Here is a 15130-nt window from a genome sequence, read left to right on the forward strand (position 1 = left end):
TGAGGCGGGGAATCTGAGGCGGGGAATCTGAGGCGGGGAATCTGAGGCGGGGAATCTGAGGCGGGGAATCTGAGGCGGGGAATCTGAGGATGGGAATCTGAGGTGGGGAATCTGAGACGGGGAATCTGAGGCGGGGAATCTGAGGCGGGGTATCTGAGGCAGGGAATCTCAGGCAGGGAATCAGAGCCGGGGAATCTGAGGCGGGGAATCAGAGGCGGGGATTCAGAGGCGGGGAAACAGAGGCAGGGAATCAGAGGCGGGGAATCAGAGGCGGGGAATCAGAGGCGGGGAATATGAGGCGGGGAATCAAAGGCAGGGAATCAGAGGCAGGGAATCTGAGGCAGGGAATCTGAGGCAGGGAATCTGAGGCAGGGAATCAGAGGCGGGGAATCAGAGGCAGGGAATCAGAGGCGGGGAATCAGAGGCAGGGAATCTGAGGCAGGGAATCTGATGCAGGGAATCAGAGCCGGGGAATCTGAGGCAGGGAATCAGAGGCGGGGAATCAGAGGCGGGGAATCAGAGGCGGGAAATAAGAGGCGGGAAATCAGAGGCGGGGAATCAGAGGCCGGGAATCTGAGGCAGGGAATCTGAGGCAGGGAATCTGAGGCAGGGAATCAGAGGCGGGGAATCAGAGGCAGGGAATCAGAGGCGGGGAATCAGAGGCGGGGAATCTGCGGGAGGAAAAGAGATGTGGGGAAAGAGAGGCAGAGAAAGAGGCGCGGAAATAGAGGCAGGGAAAGAGAGGCGGGGAATGAAAGGTGGGGAATCAGAGGCGGGGAATCAGAGGCGGGCTATCAGAGACACGGAAAGAGAAGCGTGGTATCAGAGGCGCCGAATCAGAGCCGGCGAATCTGAGCCGGGAAATAAGAGGCAGAGAAACAGAGGCTGTGAAACATTGGTGTGGAATCGGAGGCGGGGTATCAGTGGCAGGGAATCAGAGGCGGGGAATCAGAGGCGGGGATTGGAGACAGGGAATCTGAGGCAGGGAATCTGAGGCAGGGAATCTGAGGCAGGGAATCTGAGGCGGGGAATCTGAGGCGGTAAATCTGAGTCGGGGAATCTGAGGCACAGGATCTGAGGCAGTGAATCAGAGGCATGGAATCAGAGGCGGGTTATCAGAGGGGGCAAATGAGATGTGGGAAACTAGATGCAGAGAAAGAGGTACGGAAATAGAGGCAGGCAAAGAGAGGCAGGGTATCAGAGGCAGGGCATCAGAGGCGTGGAATCAGAGACAAGTAAAGAGAGGCGTGGAATCAGAGGTGCGGAATCAGAGGCAGGGAATCAGAGGCAGGGAATCAGAGGCAGGGAATCAGAGGCAGGGAATCAGAGCCAGGGAATCAGAGGCAGGGAATCAGAGGCAGGCAATCAGAGGCAGGGAATCTGAGGCAGGAAATCTGAGGCAGGGAATCTGAGGCAGGGAATCTGAGGCGGGGAATCAGAGGTGGGGAATCAGAGGCAGGGAATCAGAGGCAGGGAATCAGAGGCAGGGAATCAGATGAAGGGAATCAGATGAAGGGAAGCTGAGGCAGGGAATCTGAGGCAGGGAATCTGAGGCAGGGAATCTGAGGCGGGGAATCTGAGGCGGATAAACTGAGGCGGGGAATCTGAGGCGGGGAATCTGAGGCGGGGAATCTGAGGCGGGGCATCTGAGGCGGGGAATCTGAGGCGGGGAATCTGAGGCAGGGAATCTGAGGCTGGGAATCTGAGGCATGGAATCTCAGGCAGGGAATCAGAGCCGGGGAATCTGAGGTGGGGAATCAGATGTGGGGAATCAGAGGCAGGGAAACTGAGGCAGGGAATCTGAGGAAAGGAATCTGAGGCAGGGAATCTGAGGCGGGGTATCTGAGGCAGGGAATCTCAGGCAGGGAATCAGAGCCGGGGAATCTGGGGCGGGGAATCAGAGGCGGGGAATCAGAGGCGGGGAATCAGAGGCGGGGAATCAGAGGCATGGAATCAGAGGCGGGTAATCAGAGGGGGCAAATAAGATGTGGGAATCTAGATGCAGAGAAAGAGGCATGGAAATAGAGGCAGGCAAAGAGAGGCAGGGTATCTGAGGCAGGGAATCTGAGGCGGGGAATCAGAGACACGGAAATAGAGGTGTGGAATCAGAGGCACGGAATCAGAGGCAGGGAATCAGAGGGAGGGATTTAGAGGCAGGGAAACAGAGGCAGGGAATCAGAGGCAGGGAATCAGAGGCAGGGAATCTGAGGCAGGGAATCTGAGGCGGGGAATCTGAGGCGGGGAATCTGAGGCGGGGAATCTGAGGCGGGGAATCTGAGGCGGGGAATCTGAGGCGGGGAATCTGAGGATGGGAATCTGAGGTGGGGAATCTGAGACGGGGAATCTGAGGCGGGGAATCTGAGGCGGGGTATCTGAGGCAGGGAATCTCAGGCAGGGAATCAGAGCCGGGGAATCTGAGGCGGGGAATCAGAGGCGGGGATTCAGAGGCGGGGAAACAGAGGCAGGGAATCAGAGGCGGGGAATCAGAGGCGGGGAATCAGAGGCGGGGAATATGAGGCGCGGAATCAAAGGCAGGGAATCAGAGGCAGGGAATCTGAGGCAGGGAATCTGAGGCAGGGAATCTGAGGCAGGGAATCAGAGGCGGGGAATCAGAGGCAGGGAATCAGAGGCGGGGAATCAGAGGCAGGGAATCTGAGGCAGGGAATCTGATGCAGGGAATCAGAGGCGGGGAATCAGAGGCGGGGAATCAGAGGCGGGAAATAAGAGGCGGGAAATCAGAGGCGGGGAATCAGAGGCCGGGAATCTGAGGCAGGGAATCTGAGGCAGGGAATCTGAGGCAGGGAATCAGAGGCGGGGAATCAGAGGCAGGGAATCAGAGGCGGTGAATCAGAGGCGGGGAATCTGCGGGAGGAAAAGAGATGTGGGGAAAGAGAGGCAGAGAAAGAGGCGCGGAAATAGAGGCAGGGAAAGAGAGGCGGGGAATGAAAGGTGGGGAATCAGAGGCGGGGAATCAGAGGCGGGCTATCAGAGACATGGAAAGAGAAGCGTGGTATCAGAGGCGCCGAATCAGAGCCGGCGAATCTGAGCCGGGAAATAAGAGGCAGAGAAACAGAGGCTGTGAAACATTGGTGTGGAATCGGAGGCGGGGTATCAGTGGCAGGGAATCAGAGGCGGGGAATCAGAGGCGGGGATTGGAGACAGGGAATCTGAGGCAGGGAATCTGTGGCAGGGAATCTGAGGCAGGGAATCTGAGGCAGGGAATCTGAGGCGGGGAATCTGAGGCGGTAAATCTGAGTCGGGGAATCTGAGGCACAGGATCTGAGGCAGTGAATCAGAGGCAGGGAATCAGAGGCGGGGAATCAGAGGCGGGGAATCAGAGGCGGGGAATCTGAGGCAGGGAATCTGAGGCAGTGAATCTGAGGCAGGGAATCTGAGGCAGGGAATCTGAGGCGGGGAATCAGAGGCGGTAAATCTGAGTCGGGGAATCTGAGGCACGGAATTTGAGGCAGTGAATCAGAGGCATGGAATCAGAGGCGGGTTATCAGAGGGGGCAAATGAGATGTGGGAAACTAGATGCAGAGAATGAGTCACGGAAATAGAGGCAGGCAAAGAGAGGCAGGGTATCAGAGGCAGCGAATCAGAGGCGTGGAATCAGAGACAAGGAAATAGAGGCGTGGAATCAGAGGTGCGGAATCAGAGGCAGGGAATCAGAGGCAGGGAATCAGAGGCAGGGAATCAGAGGCAGGGAATCAGAGGCAGGGAAACAGAGGCAGGGAATCAGAGGCAGGCAATCAGAGGCAGGGAATCTGAGGCAGGAAATCTGAGGCAGGGAATCTGAGGCAGGGAATCTGAGGCAGGGAATCTGAGGCGGGGAATCAGAGGCGGGGAATCAGAGGCAGGAATCAGAGGCAGGGAATCAGAGGGAGGGAATCAGATGAAGGGAATCAGATGAAGGGAAATTGAGGCAGGGAATCTGAGGCAGGGAATCTGAGGCAGGGAATCTGAGGCGGGGAATCTGAGGCGGAGAAACTGAGGAGGGGAATCTGAGGCGGGGAATCTGAGGCGGGGAATCTGAGGCGGGGAATCTGAGGCGGGGAATCTGAGGCAGGGAATCTGAGGCGGGGAATCTGAGGCATGGAATCTCAGGCAGGGAATCAGAGGCGGGGAATCTGAGGTGGGGAATCAGACGTGGGGAATCAGAGGCGGGGAAACAGAGGCAGGGAATCTGAGGAAAGGAATCTGAGGCAGGGAATCTGAGGCAGGGAATCAGAGGCGGGGAATCAGAGGCGGGAAATCAGAGGCGGGGAATCAGAGGCATGGAATCAGAGGCGGGTAATCAGAGGGGGCAAATCAGATGTTGGAATCTAGATGCAGAGAAAGAGGCACGGAAATAGAGGCAGGCAAAGAGAGGCAGGGTATCTGAGGCAGGGAATCTGAGGCGGGGAATCAGAGACACGGAAAGAGAGGCGGGGAATCAGAGGCGCGGAATCAGAGGCAGGGAATCAGAGGCAGGGATTTAGAGGCAGGGAATCAGAGCCAGGGAATCAGAGGCAGGGAATCAGAGGCAGGGAATCAGAGGCAGGCAATCAGAGGGAGGGAATCAGAGGCAGGGAATCAGAGGCAGGCAATCAGAGGCAGGGAATCTGAGGCGGGGAATCTGAGGCGGGGAATCTGAGGGGGCGAATCTGAGGCGGGGAATCTGAGGCGGGGAATCTGAGGCGGGGAATCTGAGGCGGGGAATCTGAGACGGGGAATCTGAGGCGGGGAATCTGAGGCAGGGTATCTGAGGCAGGGAATCTCAGGCAGGGAATCAGAGCCGGGGAATCTGAGGCGGGGAATCAGAGGCGGGGAATCAGAGGCGGGGAATCAGAGGCGGGGAATCAGAGGCATGGAATCAGAGGCGGGTAATCAGAGGGGGCAAATCAGATGTGGGAATCTAGATGCAGAGAAAGAGGCATGGAAATAGAGGCAGGCAAAGAGAGGCAGGGTATCTGAGGCAGGGAATCTGAGGCGGGGAATGAGAGACACGGAAATAGAGGTGTGGAATCAGAGTCACGGAATCAGAGGCAGGGAATCAGAGGCAGGGATTTAGAGGCAGGGAATCAGAGGCAGGGAATCAGAGGCAGGGAATCAGAGGCAGGGAATCAGAGGCAGGGAATCAGAGGCAGGGAATCAGAGGCAGGGAATCAGAGGCAGGCAATCAGAGGCAGGGAATCTGAGGCAGGGAATCTGAGGCGGGGAATCTGAGGCGGGGAATCTGAGGCGGGGAATCTGAGGCGGGGAATCTGAGGCGGGGAATCTGAGGCGGGGAATCTGAGGATGGGAATCTGAGGTGGGGAATCTGAGACGGGGAATCTGAGGCGGGGAATCTGAGGCGGGGTATCTGAGGCAGGGAATCTCAGGCAGGGAATCAGAGCCGGGGAATCTGAGGCGGGGAATCAGAGGCGGGGATTCAGAGGCGGGGAAACAGAGGCAGGGAATCAGAGGCGGGGAATCAGAGGCGGGGAATCAGAGGCGGGGAATATGAGGCGGGGAATCAAAGGCAGGGAATCAGAGGCAGGGAATCTGAGGCAGGGAATCTGAGGCAGGGAATCTGAGGCAGGGAATCAGAGGCGGGGAATCAGAGGCAGGGAATCAGAGGCGGGGAATCAGAGGCAGGGAATCTGAGGCAGGGAATCTGATGCAGGGAATCAGAGCCGGGGAATCTGAGGCAGGGAATCAGAGGCGGGGAATCAGAGGCGGGGAATCAGAGGCGGGAAATAAGAGGCGGGAAATCAGAGGCGGGGAATCAGAGGCCGGGAATCTGAGGCAGGGAATCTGAGGCAGGGAATCTGAGGCAGGGAATCAGAGGCGGGGAATCAGAGGCAGGGAATCAGAGGCGGGGAATCAGAGGCGGGGAATCTGCGGGAGGAAAAGAGATGTGGGGAAAGAGAGGCAGAGAAAGAGGCGCGGAAATAGAGGCAGGGAAAGAGAGGCGGGGAATGAAAGGTGGGGAATCAGAGGCGGGGAATCAGAGGCGGGCTATCAGAGACACGGAAAGAGAAGCGTGGTATCAGAGGCGCCGAATCAGAGCCGGCGAATCTGAGCCGGGAAATAAGAGGCAGAGAAACAGAGGCTGTGAAACATTGGTGTGGAATCGGAGGCGGGGTATCAGTGGCAGGGAATCAGAGGCGGGGAATCAGAGGCGGGGATTGGAGACAGGGAATCTGAGGCAGGGAATCTGAGGCAGGGAATCTGAGGCAGGGAATCTGAGGCGGGGAATCTGAGGCGGTAAATCTGAGTCGGGGAATCTGAGGCACAGGATCTGAGGCAGTGAATCAGAGGCATGGAATCAGAGGCGGGTTATCAGAGGGGGCAAATGAGATGTGGGAAACTAGATGCAGAGAAAGAGGTACGGAAATAGAGGCAGGCAAAGAGAGGCAGGGTATCAGAGGCAGGGCATCAGAGGCGTGGAATCAGAGACAAGTAAAGAGAGGCGTGGAATCAGAGGTGCGGAATCAGAGGCAGGGAATCAGAGGCAGGGAATCAGAGGCAGGGAATCAGAGGCAGGGAATCAGAGCCAGGGAATCAGAGGCAGGGAATCAGAGGCAGGCAATCAGAGGCAGGGAATCTGAGGCAGGAAATCTGAGGCAGGGAATCTGAGGCAGGGAATCTGAGGCGGGGAATCAGAGGTGGGGAATCAGAGGCAGGGAATCAGAGGCAGGGAATCAGAGGCAGGGAATCAGATGAAGGGAATCAGATGAAGGGAAGCTGAGGCAGGGAATCTGAGGCAGGGAATCTGAGGCAGGGAATCTGAGGCGGGGAATCTGAGGCGGATAAACTGAGGCGGGGAATCTGAGGCGGGGAATCTGAGGCGGGGAATCTGAGGCGGGGCATCTGAGGCGGGGAATCTGAGGCGGGGAATCTGAGGCAGGGAATCTGAGGCTGGGAATCTGAGGCATGGAATCTCAGGCAGGGAATCAGAGCCGGGGAATCTGAGGTGGGGAATCAGATGTGGGGAATCAGAGGCAGGGAAACTGAGGCAGGGAATCTGAGGAAAGGAATCTGAGGCAGGGAATCTGAGGCGGGGTATCTGAGGCAGGGAATCTCAGGCAGGGAATCAGAGCCGGGGAATCTGGGGCGGGGAATCAGAGGCGGGGAATCAGAGGCGGGGAATCAGAGGCGGGGAATCAGAGGCATGGAATCAGAGGCGGGTAATCAGAGGGGGCAAATAAGATGTGGGAATCTAGATGCAGAGAAAGAGGCATGGAAATAGAGGCAGGCAAAGAGAGGCAGGGTATCTGAGGCAGGGAATCTGAGGCGGGGAATCAGAGACACGGAAATAGAGGTGTGGAATCAGAGGCACGGAATCAGAGGCAGGGAATCAGAGGGAGGGATTTAGAGGCAGGGAAACAGAGGCAGGGAATCAGAGGCAGGGAATCAGAGGCAGGGAATCTGAGGCAGGGAATCTGAGGCGGGGAATCTGAGGCGGGGAATCTGAGGCGGGGAATCTGAGGCGGGGAATCTGAGGCGGGGAATCTGAGGCGGGGAATCTGAGGATGGGAATCTGAGGTGGGGAATCTGAGACGGGGAATCTGAGGCGGGGAATCTGAGGCGGGGTATCTGAGGCAGGGAATCTCAGGCAGGGAATCAGAGCCGGGGAATCTGAGGCGGGGAATCAGAGGCGGGGATTCAGAGGCGGGGAAACAGAGGCAGGGAATCAGAGGCGGGGAATCAGAGGCGGGGAATCAGAGGCGGGGAATAAGAGGCGGGGAATTGGAGACAGGGAATCTGAGGCAGGGAATCTGAGGCAGGGAATCTGAGGCAGGGAATCTGAGGCAGGGAATCAGAGGCGGGGAATCAGAGGCAGGGAATCAGAGGCGGGGAATCAGAGGCAGGGAATCTGAGGCAGGGAATCTGATGCAGGGAATCAGAGCCGGGGAATCTGAGGCAGGGAATCAGAGGCGGGGAATCAGAGGCGGGGAATCAGAGGCGGGAAATAAGAGGCGGGAAATCAGAGGCGGGGAATCAGAGGCCGGGAATCTGAGGCAGGGAATCTGAGGCAGGGAATCTGAGGCAGGGAATCAGAGGCGGGGAATCAGAGGCAGGGAATCAGAGGCGGGGAATCAGAGGCGGGGAATCTGCGGGAGGAAAAGAGATGTGGGGAAAGAGAGGCAGAGAAAGAGGCGCGGAAATAGAGGCAGGGAAAGAGAGGCGGGGAATGAAAGGTGGGGAATCAGAGGCGGGGAATCAGAGGCGGGCTATCAGTGACACGGAAAGAGAAGCGTGGTATCAGAGGCGCCGAATCAGAGCCGGCGAATCTGAGCCGGGAAATAAGAGGTAGAGAAACAGAGGCTGTGAAACATTGGTGTGGAATCGGAGGCGGGGTATCAGTGGCAGGGAATCAGAGGCGGGGAATCAGAGGCGGGGAATTGGAGACAGGGAATCTGAGGCAGGGAATCTGAGGCAGGGAATCTGAGGCAGGGAATCTGAGGCAGGGAATCTGAGGCGGGGAATCTGAGGCGGTAAATCTGAGTCGGGGAATCTGAGGCACAGGATCTGAGGCAGTGAATCAGAGGCATGGAATCAGAGGCGGGTTATCAGAGGGGGAAAATGGGATGTGGGAAACTAGATGCAGAGAAAGAGGCACGGAAATAGAGGCAGGCAAAGAGAGGCAGGGTATCAGAGGCAGGGAATCAGAGGCGTGGAATCAGAGACAAGGAAAGAGAGGCGTGGAATCAGAGGTGCGGAATCAGAGGCAGGGAATCAGAGGCAGGGAATCAGAGGCAGGGAATCAGAGGCAGGGAATCAGAGGCAGGGAATCAGAGGCGGGGAATCAGAGGCAGGGAATCAGAGGCGGGGAATAAGAGGCGGGGAATCAAAGGCGGGGAATCAGAGGCAGGGAATCTGAGGCAGGGAATCTGAGGCAGGGAATCTGAGGCAGGGAATCAGAGGCGGGGAATCAGAGGCAGGGAATCAGAGGCGGGGAATCAGAGGCAGGGAATCTGAGGCAGGGAATCTGATGCAGGGAATCAGAGCCGGGGAATCTGAGGCAGGGAATCAGAGGCGGGGAATCTGAGGCGGGGAATCTGAGGCAGGGTATCTGAGGCAGGGAATCTCAGGCAGGGAATCAGAGCCGGGGAATCTGAGGCGGGGAATCAGAGGCGGGGAATCAGAGGCGGGGAATCAGAGGCGGGGAATCAGAGGCATGGAATCAGAGGCGGGTAATCAGAGGGGGCAAATCAGATGTGGGAATCTAGATGCAGAGAAAGAGGCATGGAAATAGAGGCAGGCAAAGAGAGGCAGGGTATCTGAGGCAGGGAATCTGAGGCGGGGAATCAGAGACACGGAAATAGAGGTTTGGAATCAGAGTCACGGAATCAGAGGCAGGGAATCAGAGGCAGGGATTTAGAGGCAGGGAATCAGAGGCAGGGAATCAGAGGCAGGGAATCAGAGGCAGGGAATCAGAGGCAGGGAATCAGAGGCAGGGAATCAGAGGCAGGGAATCAGAGGCAGGCAATCAGAGGCAGGGAATCTGAGGCAGGGAATCTGAGGCGGGGAATCTGAGGCGGGGAATCTGAGGCGGGGAATCTGAGGCGGGGAATCTGAGGCGGGGAATCTGAGGCGGGGAATCTGAGGATGGGAATCTGAGGTGGGGAATCTGAGACGGGGAATCTGAGGCGGGGAATCTGAGGCGGGGTATCTGAGGCAGGGAATCTCAGGCAGGGAATCAGAGCCGGGGAATCTGAGGCGGGGAATCAGAGGCGGGGATTCAGAGGCGGGGAAACAGAGGCAGGGAATCAGAGGCGGGGAATCAGAGGCGGGGAATCAGAGGCGGGGAATATGAGGCGGGGAATCAAAGGCAAGGAATCAGAGGCAGGGAATCTGAGGCAGGGAATCTGAGGCAGGGAATCTGAGGCAGGGAATCAGAGGCGGGGAATCAGAGGCAGGGAATCAGAGGCGGGGAATCAGAGGCAGGGAATCTGAGGCAGGGAATCTGATGCAGGGAATCAGAGCCGGGGAATCTGAGGCAGGGAATCAGAGGCGGGGAATCAGAGGCGGGGAATCAGAGGCGGGAAATAAGAGGCGGGAAATCAGAGGCGGGGAATCAGAGGCCGGGAATCTGAGGCAGGGAATCTGAGGCAGGGAATCTGAGGCAGGGAATCAGAGGCGGGGAATCAGAGGCAGGGAATCAGAGGCGGGGAATCAGAGGAGGGGAATCTGCGGGAGGAAAAGAGATGTGGGGAAAGAGAGGCAGAGAAAGAGGCGCGGAAATAGAGGCAGGGAAAGAGAGGCGGGGAATGAAAGGTGGGGAATCAGAGGCGGGGAATCAGAGGCGGGCTATCAGAGACACGGAAAGAGAAGCGTGGTATCAGAGGCGCCGAATCAGAGCCGGCGAATCTGAGCCGGGAAATAAGAGGCAGAGAAACAGAGGCTGTGAAACATTGGTGTGGAATCGGAGGCGGGGTATCAGTGGCAGGGAATCAGAGGCGGGGAATCAGAGGCGGGGATTGGAGACAGGGAATCTGAGGCAGGGAATCTGAGGCAGGGAATCTGAGGCAGGGAATCTGAGGCAGGGAATCTGAGGCGGGGAATCTGAGGCGGTAAATCTGAGTCGGGGAATCTGAGGCACAGGATCTGAGGCAGTGAATCAGAGGCATGGAATCAGAGGCGGGTTATCAGAGGGGGCAAATGAGATGTGGGAAACTAGATGCAGAGAAAGAGGCACGGAAATAGAGGCAGGCAAAGAGAGGCAGGGTATCAGAGGCAGGGCATCAGAGGCGTGGAATCAGAGACAAGGAAAGAGAGGCGTGGAATCAGAGGTGCGGAATCAGAGGCAGGGAATCAGAGGCAGGGAATCAGAGGCAGGGAATCAGAGGCAGGGAATCAGAGGCAGGGAATCAGAGGCAGGGAATCAGAGGCAGGCAATCAGAGGCAGGGAATCTGAGGCAGGAAATCTGAGGCAGGGAATCTGAGGCAGGGAATCTGAGGCGGGGAATCAGAGGTGGGGAATCAGAGGCAGGGAATCAGAGGCAGGGAATCAGAGGCAGGGAATCAGATGAAGGGAATCAGATGAAGGGAAGCTGAGGCAGGGAATCTGAGGCAGGGAATCTGAGGCAGGGAATCTGAGGCGGGGAATCTGAGGCGGAGAAACTGAGGCGGGGAATCTGAGGCGGGGAATCTGAGGCGGGGAATCTGAGGCGGGGCATCTGAGGCGGGGAATCTGAGGCGGGGAATCTGAGGCAGGGAATCTGAGGCTGGGAATCTGAGGCATGGAATCTCAGGCAGGGAATCAGAGCCGGGGAATCTGAGGTGGGGAATCAGATGTGGGGAATCAGAGGCAGGGAAACTGAGGCAGGGAATCTGAGGAAAGGAATCTGAGGCAGGGAATCTGAGGCGGGGTATCTGAGGCAGGGAATCTCAGGCAGGGAATCAGAGCCGGGGAATCTGGGGCGGGGAATCAGAGGCGGGGAATCAGAGGCGGGGAATCAGAGGCGGGGAATCAGAGGCATGGAATCAGAGGCGGGTAATCAGAGGGGGCAAATAAGATGTGGGAATCTAGATGCAGAGAAAGAGGCATGGAAATAGAGGCAGGCAAAGAGAGGCAGGGTATCTGAGGCAGGGAATCTGAGGCGGGGAATCAGAGACACGGAAATAGAGGTGTGGAATCAGAGGCACGGAATCAGAGGCAGGGAATCAGAGGGAGGGATTTAGAGGCAGGCAAACAGAGGCAGGGAATCAGAGGCAGGGAATCAGAGGCAAGGAATCTGAGGCAGGGAATCTGAGGCGGGGAATCTGAGGCGGGGAATCTGAGGCGGGGAATCTGAGGCGGGGAATCTGAGGCGGGGAATCTGAGGCGGGGAATCTGAGGATGGGAATCTGAGGTGGGGAATCTGAGACGGGGAATCTGAGGCGGGGAATCTGAGGCGGGGTATCTGAGGCAGGGAATCTCAGGCAGGGAATCAGAGCCGGGGAATCTGAGGCGGGGAATCAGAGGCGGGGATTCAGAGGCGGGGAAACAGAGGCAGGGAATCAGAGGCGGGGAATCAGAGGCGGGGAATCAGAGGCGGGGAATAAGAGGCGGGGAATTGGAGACAGGGAATCTGAGGCAGGGAATCTGAGGCAGGGAATCTGAGGCAGGGAATCTGAGGCAGGGAATCAGAGGCGGGGAATCAGAGGCAGGGAATCAGAGGCGGGGAATCAGAGGCAGGGAATCTGAGGCAGGGAATCTGATGCAGGGAATCAGAGCCGGGGAATCTGAGGCAGGGAATCAGAGGCGGGGAATCAGAGGCGGGGAATCAGAGGCGGGAAATAAGAGGCGGGAAATCAGAGGCGGGGAATCAGAGGCCGGGAATCTGAGGCAGGGAATCTGAGGCAGGGAATCTGAGGCAGGGAATCAGAGGCGGGGAATCAGAGGCAGGGAATCAGAGGCGGGGAATCAGAGGCGGGGAATCTGCGGGAGGATAAGAGATGTGGGGAAAGAGAGGCAGAGAAAGAGGCGCGGAAATAGAGGCAGGGAAAGAGAGGCGGGGAATGAAAGGTGGGGAATCAGAGGCGGGGAATCAGAGGCGGGCTATCAGAGACACGGAAAGAGAAGCGTGGTATCAGAGGCGCCGAATCAGAGCCGGCGAATCTGAGCCGGGAAATAAGAGGTAGAGAAACAGAGGCTGTGAAACATTGGTGTGGAATCGGAGGCGGGGTATCAGTGGCAGGGAATCAGAGGCGGGGAATCAGAGGCGGGGAATTGGAGACAGGGAATCTGAGGCAGGGAATCTGAGGCAGGGAATCTGAGGCAGGGAATCTGAGGCACAGGATCTGAGGCAGTGAATCAGAGGCATGGAATCAGAGGCGGGTTATCAGAGGGGGAAAATGGGATGTGGGAAACTAGATGCAGAGAAAGAGGCACGGAAATAGAGGCAGGCAAAGAGAGGCAGGGTATCAGAGGCAGGGAATCAGAGGCGTGGAATCAGAGACAAGGAAAGAGAGGCGTGGAATCAGAGGTGCGGAATCAGAGGCAGGGAATCAGAGGCAGGGAATCAGAGGCAGGGAATCAGAGGCAGGGAATCAGAGGCAGGGAATCAGAGGCAGGGAATCAGAGGCAGGCAATCAGAGGCAGGGAATCTGAGGCAGGAAATCTGAGGCAGGGAATATGAGGCAGGGAATCTGAGGCAGGGAATCTGAGGCGGGGAATCAGAGGCGGGGAATCAGAGGCAGGGAATCAGAGGCAGGGAATCAGAGGCAGGGAATCAGATGAAGGGAATCAGATGAAGGGAAGCTGAGGCAGGGAATCTGAGGCAGGGAATCTGAGGCAGGGAATCTGAGGCGGGGAATCTGAGGCGGGGAATCTGAGGCGGGGAATCTGAGGCGGGGAATCTGAGGCGGGGAATCTGAGGCAGGGAATCTGAGGCAGGGAATCTGAGGTGGGGAATCAGATGTGGGGAATCAGAGGCAGGGAAACTGAGGCAGGGAATCTGAGGAAAGGAATCTGAGGCAGGGAATCTGAGGCAGGGAATCAGAGGCGGGGAATCAGAGGCGGGGAATCAGAGGCGGGGAATCAGAGGCATGGAATCAGAGGCGGGTAATCAGAGGGGGCAAATGAGATGTGGGAAACTAGATGCAGAGAAAGAGGCACGGAAATAGAGGCAGGCAAAGAGAGGCAGGGTATCTGAGGCAGGGAATCTGAGGCGTGGAATCAGAGACACGGAAAGAGAGGCGGGGAATCAGAGGCGCGGAATCAGAGGCAGGGAATCAGAGGCAGGGAATCAGAGGCAGGGAATCAGAGGCAGGCAATCAGAGGCAGGGAATCTGAGGCAGGGAATCTGAGGCGGGGAATCTGAGGCGGGGAATCTGAGGCGGGGAATCTGAGGCGGGGAATCTGAGGCGGGGAATCTGAGGCGGGGAATCTGAGGCGGGGAATCTGAGGCGGGGAATCTGAGGCGGGGAATCTGAGGCGGGGAATCTGAGGCGGGGAATCTGAGGCGGGGAATCTGAGGCGAGGAATCTGAGGCAGGGAATCTGAGACGGGGAATCTGAGGCGGGGAATCTGAGGTGGGGATTCTGATGCGGGGTATCTGAGGCGGGGAATCTGAGGCGCGGAATCTGAGGCGGGGTATCTGAGGCAGGGAATCTCAGGCAGGGAATCAGAGCCGGGGAATTTGAGGCGGGGAATCAGAGGCGGGGATTCAGAGGTGGGGAAACAGAGGCAGGGAATCAGAGGCGGGGAATAAGAGGCGGGGAATCAAAGGCGGGGAATCAGAGGCAGGGAATCTGAGGCAGGGAATCTGAGGCAGGGAATCTGTGGCAGGGAATCAGAGGCGGGGAATCAGAGGCAGGGAATCAGAGGCGGGGAATCAGAGGCAGGGAATCTGAGGCAGGGAATCTGATGCAGGGAATCAGAGCCGGGGAATCTGAGGCAGGGAATCAGAGGCGGGGAATCAGAGGCGGGGAATCAGAGGCGGGGAATAAGTGGCGGGGAATCAGAGGCGGGGAATCAGAGTCCGGGAATCTGAGGCAGGGAATCTGAGGCAGGGAATCTGAGGCAGGGTATCAGAGGCGGGGAATCAGAGGCAGGGAATCAGAGGCGGGGAATCAGAGGCGGGGAATCAGTGGGAGTAAAAGAGATGTGGAGAAAGAGAGGCAGAGAAAGAGGCGCGGAAATAGAGGCAGGGAAAGAGAGGCGGGGAATGGAAGGTGGGGAATCAGAGGCGGGGAATCAGAGGCGGGCTATCAGAGACACGGAAAGAGAAGCGTGGAATCAGAGGCGCGGAATCAGAGCCGGCGAATCTGGGCCGGGAAATAAGAGGCAGAGAAACAGAGGCGGCGAAACATTGGTGTGGAATCGGAGGCGGGGTATCAGTGGCAGGGAATCAGAGGCAGGGAATAAGAGGCAGGGAATCAGAGGCAGGGAATCAGAGGCAGGGAATCAGAGGCAGGGAATCAGAGGCGGGGAATCAGATGCGGGGAATCAGAGGCGGGGAATAAGAGGCAGGGAATCAAAGGCGGGGAATCAGAAGAGGAAATCTGAGGCAGGGAATCTGAGGCAGGGAATCTGAGGCAGGAATCAGAGGCAGGCCATCAGAGGGAGGGAATCACAGGGCAGGGAATCAGAGGCAGGCAATCAGAGGCAGGGAATCTGAGGCAGGGATTTAGAGGCAGGGAATCAGAGGCAGGGAATCAGAGGCAGGGAATC

Source organism: Narcine bancroftii, chromosome 11 (assembly GCF_036971445.1).
Source record: "Narcine bancroftii isolate sNarBan1 chromosome 11, sNarBan1.hap1, whole genome shotgun sequence".
Lineage (NCBI taxonomy): Eukaryota > Metazoa > Chordata > Chondrichthyes > Torpediniformes > Narcinidae > Narcine > Narcine bancroftii.